We start from the raw sequence: 12,186 nt of genomic DNA, 5'->3' as shown, positions 1-12,186 counted from the left end.
AGATACTAAATCCAGGTTAAGTCCCGAAGGCATTCGTGCGAGTTATTAAAGCCGGGTTAAGTCCCGAAGGCATTCGTGCGAGTTGTTAAATCCGGGTTACGTCCCGAAGGCATTGTGTGAGTTACTAAAACCGGGCTATGTCCCGAAGGCATTTGAACGAGGAGCTATATCCGGTTAAATCCCGAAGGTACGTGATTTGGTAATGAATGAGCTTGCTGTAAAATTCCAGCGAATACTCGAAAAACATCCCAATATGGGGATATGTTACGTATGTGTTGAATTTAATCGAGCCCTTACAAATAAATGTTCGCTCAGTTGATAAACGAGCTATCGGCCTTCGGCTAAGTTAGTCTATTGTGTATGTGCATAAGGGTTGTTAATGTTGTGAAGCAAGTTTAATATCGATAAATTGCGTATTATGAAATATTCCGTTTAGCTAAATGTGTGATATTCTTTGTTTATGCTGGAATTCCTTGCTCAAACTTACTAAGCATAAATTGCTTACTCGTTACATTGCTCCTCTGTTTTATAGATTTTTGGTTCTCCAGCTATCGGACTCGGGATCTTGAAGTCGAAGTCGCCCACACTATCAAAGGCTCTTTTGGGTACTATTTTGGTTGAATTTTGATATGGCATGTATAGGACTACCCAATGTTGTCTTTCGAGTACTTTATGAAATGTATAAGTGTACAGCCATGCGAAAATGGCTTGTAGAAGTGGAGTATGGCATTAGACCATTCGTATTTATGAATGTATAGATGGTTTCATGATGTAACTATAGTTGGAATGGAAGTGTTGAGCAAATGATCAGCCACTAGAATGGCTAAGTATGATCATATGTGGGCTTATGTATGACAAGGCCCTAGTTGGTCCATGAAACCCCAAATTAGGTAAGGTTTACTTTGAAAACAGAAGCTGATAGCAGCAGTGGTGTGGATTGGAAAAATCACAAGAATTCGTAGGAGTGGAATTAAATAGTGAATAAATTATGTAATCGAACCTTGATGAATCTACTTTCATATGGAAGTAACGAAACAATCATAGGAACAGTACAGTAAGAAATATTCGGGTTCTTGTGGAACAGGGCCAGAACAGTTTCTGGATTCCCTGTTCCGAATTTGGAAATTCACTATAAATTGACCAGAGATAATTAGGGGTCATACCATATATGTATGGATTCCTCTCTGAGTCTAGTTTCCATAGAAACAAACGGCATCAGTATTGAAGCTCTGTTCAGAGAGATATCCAAGTCGTAATGGGAAAATGTCAGTGTAGTCGACTCCTGTAACATGGGAGACTTTGACTAATAAACTGTACTAATTGGCCCGACCAAAAATTCTAGAAAAAAATACATAGGTGGGGATATGAGTCTAGTTTCAGGGAAAAATCACAAAACTGATTTTCGAGTTGTGAAACTCAAGATATGATTTTTGAAGCGACTAGTACTCAGACTGGGCAGTGTCTGGAAAAATTTTTTTTTTCAAAGTTTGTTAACATCTCGTGTCCGACTCCGGTGTCGGTCTCGGGTTCGGGGTGTTACATTTTGCATAATTTGGCATCTGCGAAAGGGTTTTCAAAAGTTCAAGAAATTTACCATATTATTTTTTTATGTGGTCTTACTTCAATGCTACCAAATAAGGAATTCGTTGCTTGTATTCTCTAACCATCGGCTTATGCTCTTTCTTACTTTCCTCAACCCCATCATTTTTCTCAATAGCTTCTAAATTTACCTTATTTTCAAGCTGGACTAATCCTTCCAGCTTTGAACAGTGATTGCGTAAACTGGCTTATTTGGGTTAGTTTCAGTGTTACTAGGTAAACTACCTTGCTGTTTCTCCGAAACCAATTTAGCAAGTTGTTCAATCTGATTTTCAAGCCCTTGAATCGATGCTTGCTGATTTTTCAGAGTTATCTCAATGTTTTGAAATCTAGTTTTCGACATTGGAATAAATTTAGCTAACATCTCCTCAACGTTTAGTTTATTTTCTTGCTAATAACGTTACTGAAAACCTATAAGAGTTTGTAACCTTTGATTACCTTGACCACCCCAAGATAAATTTGGATGATTCCTCCATCCTGGATTATAATTATTGCTTTAGGGGTTATTTTGAGGTCTAAAAATTTTACCCATAAAGTTGATTTGGTCATGCTTTATGTTAGAACCGAAAGGTAAAAATTCTAGATTGATCATCTCCACTCTAGTTGCATCACATTGCCTTACTGGATTCATTGTGTTATTACAACTCAAACTATCAATCATTTTACTTAGTGCTTCCACTTGACTTGCCAACATAGTAACTGCATATATATTAAAACACTAGTTGCTTTAATTAGTTTTGTTCTCATGACTTGGCACTGATAGTTATTCAGCGCCATCTCCTCAATAAACTTTTAAGATGCCTCAAATGTCTTATTATTCAATGTTCCTCCAGTTGTTGCATTAGTCAGTTGCCTAGTCGAGGGATCTAAACTGTTGTAAAAGGTTTGAACTTGTAACCATAAAGGTAACACATGATGATGGCACCTTCTCAAAAGATCCTTAAATCTCTCACATGCATCATATAATGTATCTAAATCAATTTGAGCATAAGAAGAGATGTCATTTCTCAACTTAGCTATTTTAGCCGGTGGGAAGTACTTCAATAGAAATTTTTCGGTCATTTGATCCCAAGTCGTGATAGAACCCCGTGGAAGTGAATTCAACCACTATGTTGCCTTACTCCTCAAAGAGAATGGAAACAACTATAAGTGTATGGCATCATCAGAAACACCATTAATCTTGAATGTGTCACAAATCTCTAGAAAGTTAGCCAAATTAACATTCAAATCTTCATCTTACAATCAATCAAATTGAACATATTGTTGTACCATTGGAATTGTGTTCGGCTTTAGCTCAAAATTGTTTGCAGCAATAGTCAGTCTAATGATACTCGATTTAGCCCCAATCAAAGTAGGCTTAGCATAATAAAAAATAGTACAATGAGTAAGAGGTGTAGGAGGCTGTTGATTATTTGGATTATCATCCATCTCCACAGTATAATCCTTATCTCTTGATCATCTATTAAAAACTATTGATGTTGCTTTACTTTTCTAACCTCTTTACAATTTCTGCGACCAGTCTTTCAATCTCACTGTTAAAAATTAACGGTTTCGATGGGTTTTCTCTAGTCATAAACTAAAAGAACATGTCAAAATCAAACAAACAAAAATAATAGAATGTAAAAAATAAATTAAAAATTAAAATAGAAAAATTAAAATAAAAATGGTTAAATTAATAGAAATAAAGTTTCCCTAATATTTTAGTCCCAAGCAACAACGCCAAAAACTTGATACAATTGTAAAACAACTAAAATTTTGACTAAAGCAAGTGCACCTATCAATTAAGAGTGTAGCTACGGTGAGCAAAGATATCGTTCCCACGAGGACTAAAACTACTAGTAATTACCGTCTTTCTATTATTTAACCAAATAATTGGAGCGATTGATTGATAACTAAAATTAAGTTAATTAATTAACTACAAACACGACAAAGAATAAATCAAGAAAATAATCGAGTAAACAACCAAGAAGCGAAACAATACCCATGACAATACCCAAAAAAGAATTCACCTAGATTTCATTTGTCATTATCAATCTAAATTACAAAATTTCTTCACTTAGTGTCTTGATCCGTAGAAATCTCTCAATTATGCTAATATCTCTCTTCAAGAAGAAGAGAAACTGACTCTAAGTTGATTAATTGAAATTTCTTTGTAATTAAAACCCTTATTATCACATTAACTCGATCTATAGATTCCCCTATTAGATTTGACTCTAATCTGGTAGATTTATGTCATCCTATTTCTAGGATTGCATTAAACTCCACTCAATTTCGCTAGATCTACTTTTAAACAGGGTCTATTCTTCCTCTCATTTAAGCACATCAAACATGGATCAATAATCTAGAAATATTAAACCAAAAATTAAGCATACATAATTGAGAAGAAGATCTAAGTATTTGTTCATAAAATAGAAATCAAACGACAGGATTCATCAAAGGGTTCATCTCCTTAGGTATTTATAACATTAGTTCATACTTGCAAATAAAAAATCCAAAATACAGTATAACCACAAGAAATAAAGAAAATGACAATAATCTACAAATAAATCAAAAGCGAATATTTAATCATGATGGAAATCTGCTTCAGAATCGGCTTTAATGGTATTCTTCGAGTTATTTTCTTGAGTATTCTATGACGACTCATTCCTATCTTTTTATTTTTGTCATATATAGGTTTCAGAATGCTTGAAAAACCTAAAAATTAAATTTTCCCATAGGTTTAGAGTACAAATCGCAAAATCAACATGGCCTGCCACATGGCCGTATGGCAGCCCGTGTGTCCAGGCTGTATGGAAGGGATCAACTCGTGTGGCTCTTGTAACTTGCTCCGATTTTTGGTTTCCATTCATTTTTCACTCTTTTTGCTCCCAAATGCTCTCCTAAGTATGCAAACATGAATTTAAAGGATTAGGAGCATAAAATTCTCCATTAACAGCGAATAATCACCCAAAAACGTGATAAGATGAGCCTAAAACATGTTCTTTTTAGCATCTATCGGAACATGCAACATGATGACCCTTGAGTGTGCTTAGTGATGAAATTCAATTAAGGATATATACAATACAGACAACTCTTATATCATGGAACCTTTGTATGATACTCAGGGAATTTACAACTTCTATAATAAATAATGAGAGTTCAAAACGACTACAACATGAACAAGTTAACAAGTAATCATAGACACATTTTCTGTCTATCATTCGAATCCATCAAAATTCATTGTACAGATATCGATTTATACCAGAAGAGCCTAAAACAACATTTCTCTTACAAATAACATGACAATCATCCATAAATCGATTTGTTAAGGTCATATAAGACTTCTCAGCTTGTAACGTTCTGAGGCTTAGGACCGTTTGGTTGAAAGTCGAGAATGAAAATGATTTGTCTATCTGAAAACATAAGTTTGAATTTGGTCTAAGATTTATAGCTATAAATATCACAAACTGGGTTGATTTTCAAAATATATATTATCCAATGTGCAAGAAAACTATTTTGGAACTAGATTTTTTCAAACAATCAGACCATATGAAATTGTTGATAGAATTGGTCCAGTTGCTTACCATTTGACTTTGCCACCAGAGTTGTGAAAGATTTATAATGTGTTTCATGTGTCAATGCTTTAGAGGTATCATTACTGTAATGCCCCGTACTCGAGACCATTGCCGGAGTCGAACACGAGGTGTTAACAGACTTAATTCATTACTTAAACAACTCATACAATTCATTTTAAAATTTCCAGACAAGCTGGCTAACTGCATCATAGTCGCTTTAAAAATTCGTATCTCGAGTTCCAAAACTCAAAATTAAGATCCGTAAATTTTCACTGAAACTAGACTCATATATCTATCTACTAATTTTTTTCTAGAATTTTTGGTTGATCCAATTAGTACAGTTTATTAGTTAAAGTCTCCCCTGTTTTAGGGTTCGACTGCTCTGACCTCTGTGTATTACGAATCAGATATCTATCTGTACAGAATTTCAATGACTATGAAATTTATTTCTCTTAAAACTAGACTCAATAAGGAATCTTTAAATATAAATCATGACTTCTAATTATATTTTTACAATTTATGGTGAATTTCCAAAATCAGAACAGGGGATCTAGAAATCGCTCTGGCCCTGTTTTACAAAAATTTAAACATCTCATAAAATATAGCTCATATACCTGTTTTGCTTCTTCCATATGAAAATAGACTCATCAAGCTTGGATTCCATAACTTATTAGTTATTTAATTCCATTTCTAATATTTTTAGTGATTTTTCAAATTCACGTCACTACTTCTGTCTAAATCTATTTTATGGTAAATTTTACCTATTTCATGGTTTCCATGGATTAGCTAGCAATTTGACATACATAACACCAAATATGATCATAATTAGCCATTCCAATGGCTAATCATTACCAAGCATTTTTATACCACTCAATAACCATATCATAAGACCATATATACAAAATGATTATAATGCTATACATGCCATACTCAAAATATACAAGCCATTATGCCAAGATGGTATACGGATAGTGTGAGCGTGCCTCCGGCCATTCCCGATTTCCGAGCTGGCTTGTCAACACTACAAGGAATGAAAAGGAGGGAGTAAGCATAAATTCTTAGTAAGTTCACATGCAAATAGCAAGTAACATAACCATATAAGCAAACATAAAACATCATTTGCATAATCATCACCAAGACATTCATATCACATTTTCATTTATCATCTTACCATATTGTTGTTATATCGAGTTTTCAACCCGAGGGTTAAGTACATACCTGTTCACAGTATCCATTTCACAACACTTACCAATACGTCCCTTTCATCTTGAGTATTCCTCCATTTGAGTAGAACTTTACCCGTTGAACACATCGGAATATAATTCGGATACATGGAAAGTTTGCACATAAGTGCCACATATGTAGCCAAGCTACTATGTAACCCGCCCATAAGCGAACTCGGAATCAAATCAACGAGCTCGGGTGTTCGCATCCCTGAGTGAACTCAGACTCAACTCAACGAGTTCGGATGCCTAGTTACATCTCACGAACTCGGACTCAACTCAACGAGTTCGGACATTTGCATCCATAAGTGAACTCGGACTCAACTCAACGAGTTCGGATGCTCAACCATCCTAGTGACATGCCACTTGTATCCTAATCCATTCCTAAGGTTCAACGGGACCTTTTTCCCAATCATGTGTCTCAACCATCTTCTACGGAATGTCGATACCGATACTCGGTAGTATTTCACATTTTCCAAGTATATCACATAATTTGACATATTATCAAACAATTGTCACAAGTATGATATTTCATAATAATTATCATATCATTTAAATAACATTAAAACATTTAAAATAATAACTATGTTACCAACATTTACATATGAACTTACCTCATATGCGAAAATGGCTACTTTTACCATTTCGTCCACAACTTGGTATTTTCCCCATTTTAGCCTGAATTTTAGTTTTCCTTGCTCTATCATTTAAAATATAGTCTAATTAGGACTCACATTATTCAAATTGATCCAAAATCATATTTTGGAAAAATTACAATTTTGCCCCTAAACTTTTGCATATTTACACTTTTGCCCCAAAGCTCGTAAATTAAACTTCAGCCTATTTTCTTATGTTTTATGACATGCTGATCATTTTTCCCTTCTATGGTAACATCAAATTCTCACTCTAACATGTACTTATGACTATTAGGTATTTTTACCGATTAAGCCCTTTTGCTCGTTTTCACTTAAAACCGAGTAGCACAAGTTGTCTAACATAATTTAAAACCTCATATTCTATCATAAAACATAAAAATACACAAATTTCACCTATGGGTATTTTTCCAAATATAAACCCTAGGTTAAATTATTGCTAGCATAGGCTTAATCGAGTTACCGAGACTCCAAAAACGTAAAAATCATTAAAAACGAGGCTAGAACAGACTTACAATCGAGCTTGAAAGCTTGAAAAACCCTAGCCATGGTTTCTCCTTGCTATATTCGGCCATGGGGTTGAAGATGAGCAAAATTGGCTTTTAATTTTGTATTTTAATTCATTTTACCCCTAAATGACCAAAATGCCCTTACTACTAAACTTTCCAAAAATTCCATCCATGTCCAATTTTTGTCCATAGACTTAGAAATTGGTAAAATTTCTATTTAAGACCTCCTAATTAATATTTCAAAACAATTTCATACTAGAAACTTCTAGAATACAAGTTTTGCAAATTATTCGATTTAGTCCCTAATTTCAATTTAAGCACTTTATGCATAAAATTTCTTTACGAAATTTTCACAAAATCATGAAATCATATCATAGACCTCAAAATAATCATAAAATAATTATTTCTATCTCAGATTTTGTGGTCACGAAACCACTATTCCGACTAGGCCCAAAATCAGGATATTACAATTACGATCCTTCTCAAGTGATGCTTGTAGAATCGATAGAAGTGCAACTTGATTTGACCTTGAGAAGTGAAAGTGTTAAGCAACAAATGTGTGCCATTAGTGAAAGTCTTATGGTGAAGTTATAGCGTCGAAAAGGCTACTTCGGAGCCAGAAGAGTTGAATTTAAGAAGAGAAGACTTGTAACAACCCACTTTTAGTTGATGTCAAAAAATGCGATTTTGAAACCCAATTCTGTAAACCAAGTATGTGAAATCATAAATAGAAGAATTTATGTATTTAATATAAGGTTAAGAAATTAAATAGAGAAAATTATTAATTTTAGTTCAGGGATTGAATTGCAAAAGTGCAATAGATATTGAATTTTAAGTTAGAAAATGCTTAAGGATTTAATAATTAATTAAACAAAGGACCTTAGGAAAAATTAACTATTATTAAAGTATATTAATGGGATGAGATGATGCAATCCATTCATATTGATCAGTTTATTTAATTATAACTAATCTCATATCATTAAATCATTAAAGGTGATTAATTAAGCCTAAGCAAACTACTAATCTTAGTATAAATAGTATGTAACAGCCCGTTTTTGGGTCAAATCATAACAATGGCTTCAGGAGCACAAATCTAAAGTAGAAATATTTGTTTTATTGTTTCTTTAACGTCTAAAGCATGATAGAATAATAGTGTGAAAATTTTGTTAAGAAATTTTATCGATTAAGTTTCCAATTTGACTAGGAAGACTAAATTGCAATAGGTGCAAAATTTGAGTTCTATAGGCTAAAAGTAGTAAATTGTTATGAAATTTTAAATTAGAGTCCTTAAATGGTAATTAGACCATTAAATCTTAGTATGGACAAAAATGAATATGGTTAGGAAAAATTTCAAAGTTTAAGTGAAGGGCATTTTGAGAATCTAGTAAATAAAGACAAATTAACTAAAATAAAAGATGCCATCTTATTCAATTTCATCCCTATAGCTGAAATTTAGAAGAGAAGACATAGCTAGGGTTTGTCCAAGCTTTCAAGCTTGATTGTAAGTCCGTTCTTGTCCCATTTTTAACGATTTTTATATTTTTAAGATCGTTGTAACTTGATTTAGCTATTTCAAGGACTAATTTGAAAGAAAGATAAAGTTTAAATTTTTACCCATGATGAATATGCTTGTATTTTGATGTTTGATGATAGTAAATGCTTGCTTGTTATTTGTTAAACGACTTTTGGAAAGTGATTTTCGGTAAAAATGACAAATAGGGGCTTATCTATAAAAGTCTAAAAAATGTGTAGAAAAGTGTGAAAAAATGGAAAATGTGGGCTGTTATTAGTATAAATAACAATCGAATAGGCTTAGTTTGTGAAGAAATTGAATGAAATTCATTTTACGAGCCTAGGGACTAAATTGTAAAATGTTGAAAAGTTAGGGAAAAAATGTAAATTTTTGTCATAATATGTTTTTGGGCTTAATTGAATAATGTGATGATTAAATAAGTTAAATGTGGTATTATAGATCAAGAAAAATGAAGTTCGGGTCTAGATCGAGGGAAAACCAAAGTAGTTGACGAATAGATCTCTTTTGTCATTTTTCTAACTGAGGTAAGTTCGTATGTTAAATAAGCTTTACTTTAAATGTATTTTAAATGCTTTAATTTATGCATGAATTGTGTCATCAATCGTACGGAACATTTGACGACGTTTTGACAAGTGAGAAATCCCAATTGAACCTTAGGAATAAATTAGGATACAAGTGACATGTCACTAGGGTTTTATGTTATGTGATTTTAGGTGTTGGTCTTGAACGTCCTACTGGTGGTTGAGTATACCGACATATGTTACGGTTACTTGATAGCTTGTGTGACTAGTACCTTGTAGCTACATCTCGACTGACAGCTTATGTGAGCAGGCCCGTTGTTGGCTTGAGAGCGAGCATGTATGTGATATGAGAAAGAGGTAGTAATGGCTACACATGTGGCACCTTGTGTGAAAGGTTTCCCGAGTATACAAATTTATTATTCTGAGTGGTTCATTGGGTATGACAAGGATGAGAATGTGTATGAAATTATTTCGAGGTGGTACAGATATGTACTCAAAGCGTTTGGTTATTAATTCGTGATATGACGAATTTAAGTTAACTTTGTGATGGTAGTGATTTTTGATCATGAGAATATGGTAAATTACATTTCCTTATGATTTATTACTTGCATGTTAATTCTTTCATACGAGCTTACTAAGCTATATAGCTTACTCCATTTTATTTTCCATGTTTTATAGTGTCGCCAAGCTAGCTCGGATTGGAGATTGTCGGAGATCGTATCACACTATCAAACTGTATTTTGGGTACCAATGATTTTAAACATTTTGAGAATATGGCATGTATAGAGACTCAATCATTTTGTTATATGTGTCATTATGAATTTGACCAAATGTATTGGCTTGTAATTGTCAAAGGCTTGATATGGTATTTAGCCATGTAACTTGGCTCATTTTGGTTGAATTGGTTGTTAGCTTATATATATACATACATGCATGTGCAACCATCTCTTGTGTGATATGGTTTATAAATGTTTGATAAACAATTGAATGGGGCTAAATGGATTGTTGTTGAATAGTTGAGGTTGGCTCATTGGTGTGTTAAGAAAACTAAGTAAAGCTATACATGTTATTGGTAGCCATATTGAAACTTGCAGATTGTGAGTTGGTATGATTTGGTGACAAATTTGTGGTGTTGTAAATATGTTGAATGTGGGTTATGAAATGACATGGTTTGGCCTTGCTTTGTGGATGTTTGGTTGTCTAAGTATATCATGATTTATGCCATTGAACTTGTGTGTGTGTAGGTGGAAATGAGGGTGACAAATGGCTTGGTAAATAGCCTTTATTTTGTCCACACATGTAGACACACGGGCATGTGTCTAGGTCGTGTGTGACACTTGGTCTGCCCCATGGGCATGTAAGCACACGGGCAGACACACGAGCGTGTGTCTCAGTTTTGTGAAGGACACAGCTTTCAGACACAGACGTGTGTCCTGACTGTGTGAAGTGTGCACTTATTTTATAAAAATTAAATTGACCACACGGCCTAGCACACGGGCGTGTAACATGGCCGTGTGATCTCAATTTGTTCATGCATTGCAAAACAGAGGGTTACATGGGTTAGGGACACAGGCGTGTGTGACCACACAGCCTACCCAACCGGGCGTGTCCCAAACCACACGGGCGTGTGGCTCCTGTTCATAGTATTTTTTTTAAGTTTTGTAAAAATTTCTTGAGTTGTTAGTTTAGTCCTGAACCACTTTTGAAGCATGACGTAGGCTCATATTAGGGACTTTATGTTTGAATGCAAATGGTTTTATTTTGGATGAAAATTTATGACTTGGAATTGTATGTTTGCTTGCATTGTGAGTCCAGTAATGCCTCATATCCTATTCTGGCATCCAATACGGATATAGGGTGTTACATTTAGTGGTATCAGAGCTATGGTTTAGTCAATTCTCGAACTAACGTAGGGTTATGAGAGTCTAGCTATGTGACAACCCGAATTAGGGCCTAATCGGAATAGTGGTTTTGTGACCACAAATCTGAAATAGAAATAATTGTTTTATAATTATTTTGGGGTTTATGATATGATTTCATGATTTCGTGAAAATTTCGTGATGAAATTCTGTGCATTGCCCGCTTAAGTTGAGATTAGGGACTAAATCGAATAAATTGTAAAACTCGTGTTTTAGAAGTTTTTAGTATGAAATTGCTTTGGGATATTAACTAGGAGGTCTTAAATAGCAATTTGACCCATTCTTAAGTTATGGACAAAAGTTGGACATGGAGGGAATTTTTTGAAAGTTTAGTAGTAAGGGCATTTTGGTCATTTGTATATTAATTGAAATAAAATGAGAAAAATAACACAAAATTGGTTATCATCTTCATTAGTTGCTGCCAAAAATTTCTCTCCTCCATAGCTAGGGTTTCTTCAACTTTCAAGCTTCATAGTAAGTGATTTCAAGCCCCGTTTTTAATGTTCTTCACATTTTTGAAATCCTCGTAGCTCGGTTTACTTATTTCTACCATTATTTCGAGTTAGGGTTTATGTTTAAAAATTTACCCATGAATGATAGGCATGTATTTTATTGTTTGATGGTAGAATATGAATGTTTGAAGTTAGGAGAACGATCTTTTCTAAGCGATTTTT

At 33.9% G+C, this 12,186-nt stretch overlaps 1 non-coding gene across 1 annotated transcript; it reads left to right on the top strand.

Annotated features, from left to right (window-relative positions):
* Positions 1-2,506: 2,506 nt before the first annotated feature.
* Positions 2,507-2,613, top strand: LOC121217154 (small nucleolar RNA R71). The gene has a single exon (XR_005913329.1). It is a non-coding gene; the product is annotated as a small nucleolar RNA R71 (small nucleolar RNA).
* Positions 2,614-12,186: the final 9,573 nt, after the last annotated feature.

This window comes from Gossypium hirsutum, chromosome A02, assembly GCF_007990345.1.
Source record: "Gossypium hirsutum isolate 1008001.06 chromosome A02, Gossypium_hirsutum_v2.1, whole genome shotgun sequence".
In the NCBI taxonomy this organism is placed as follows: domain Eukaryota; kingdom Viridiplantae; phylum Streptophyta; class Magnoliopsida; order Malvales; family Malvaceae; genus Gossypium; species Gossypium hirsutum.
This window is presented reverse-complemented; position numbering and strand designations above follow the sequence as displayed.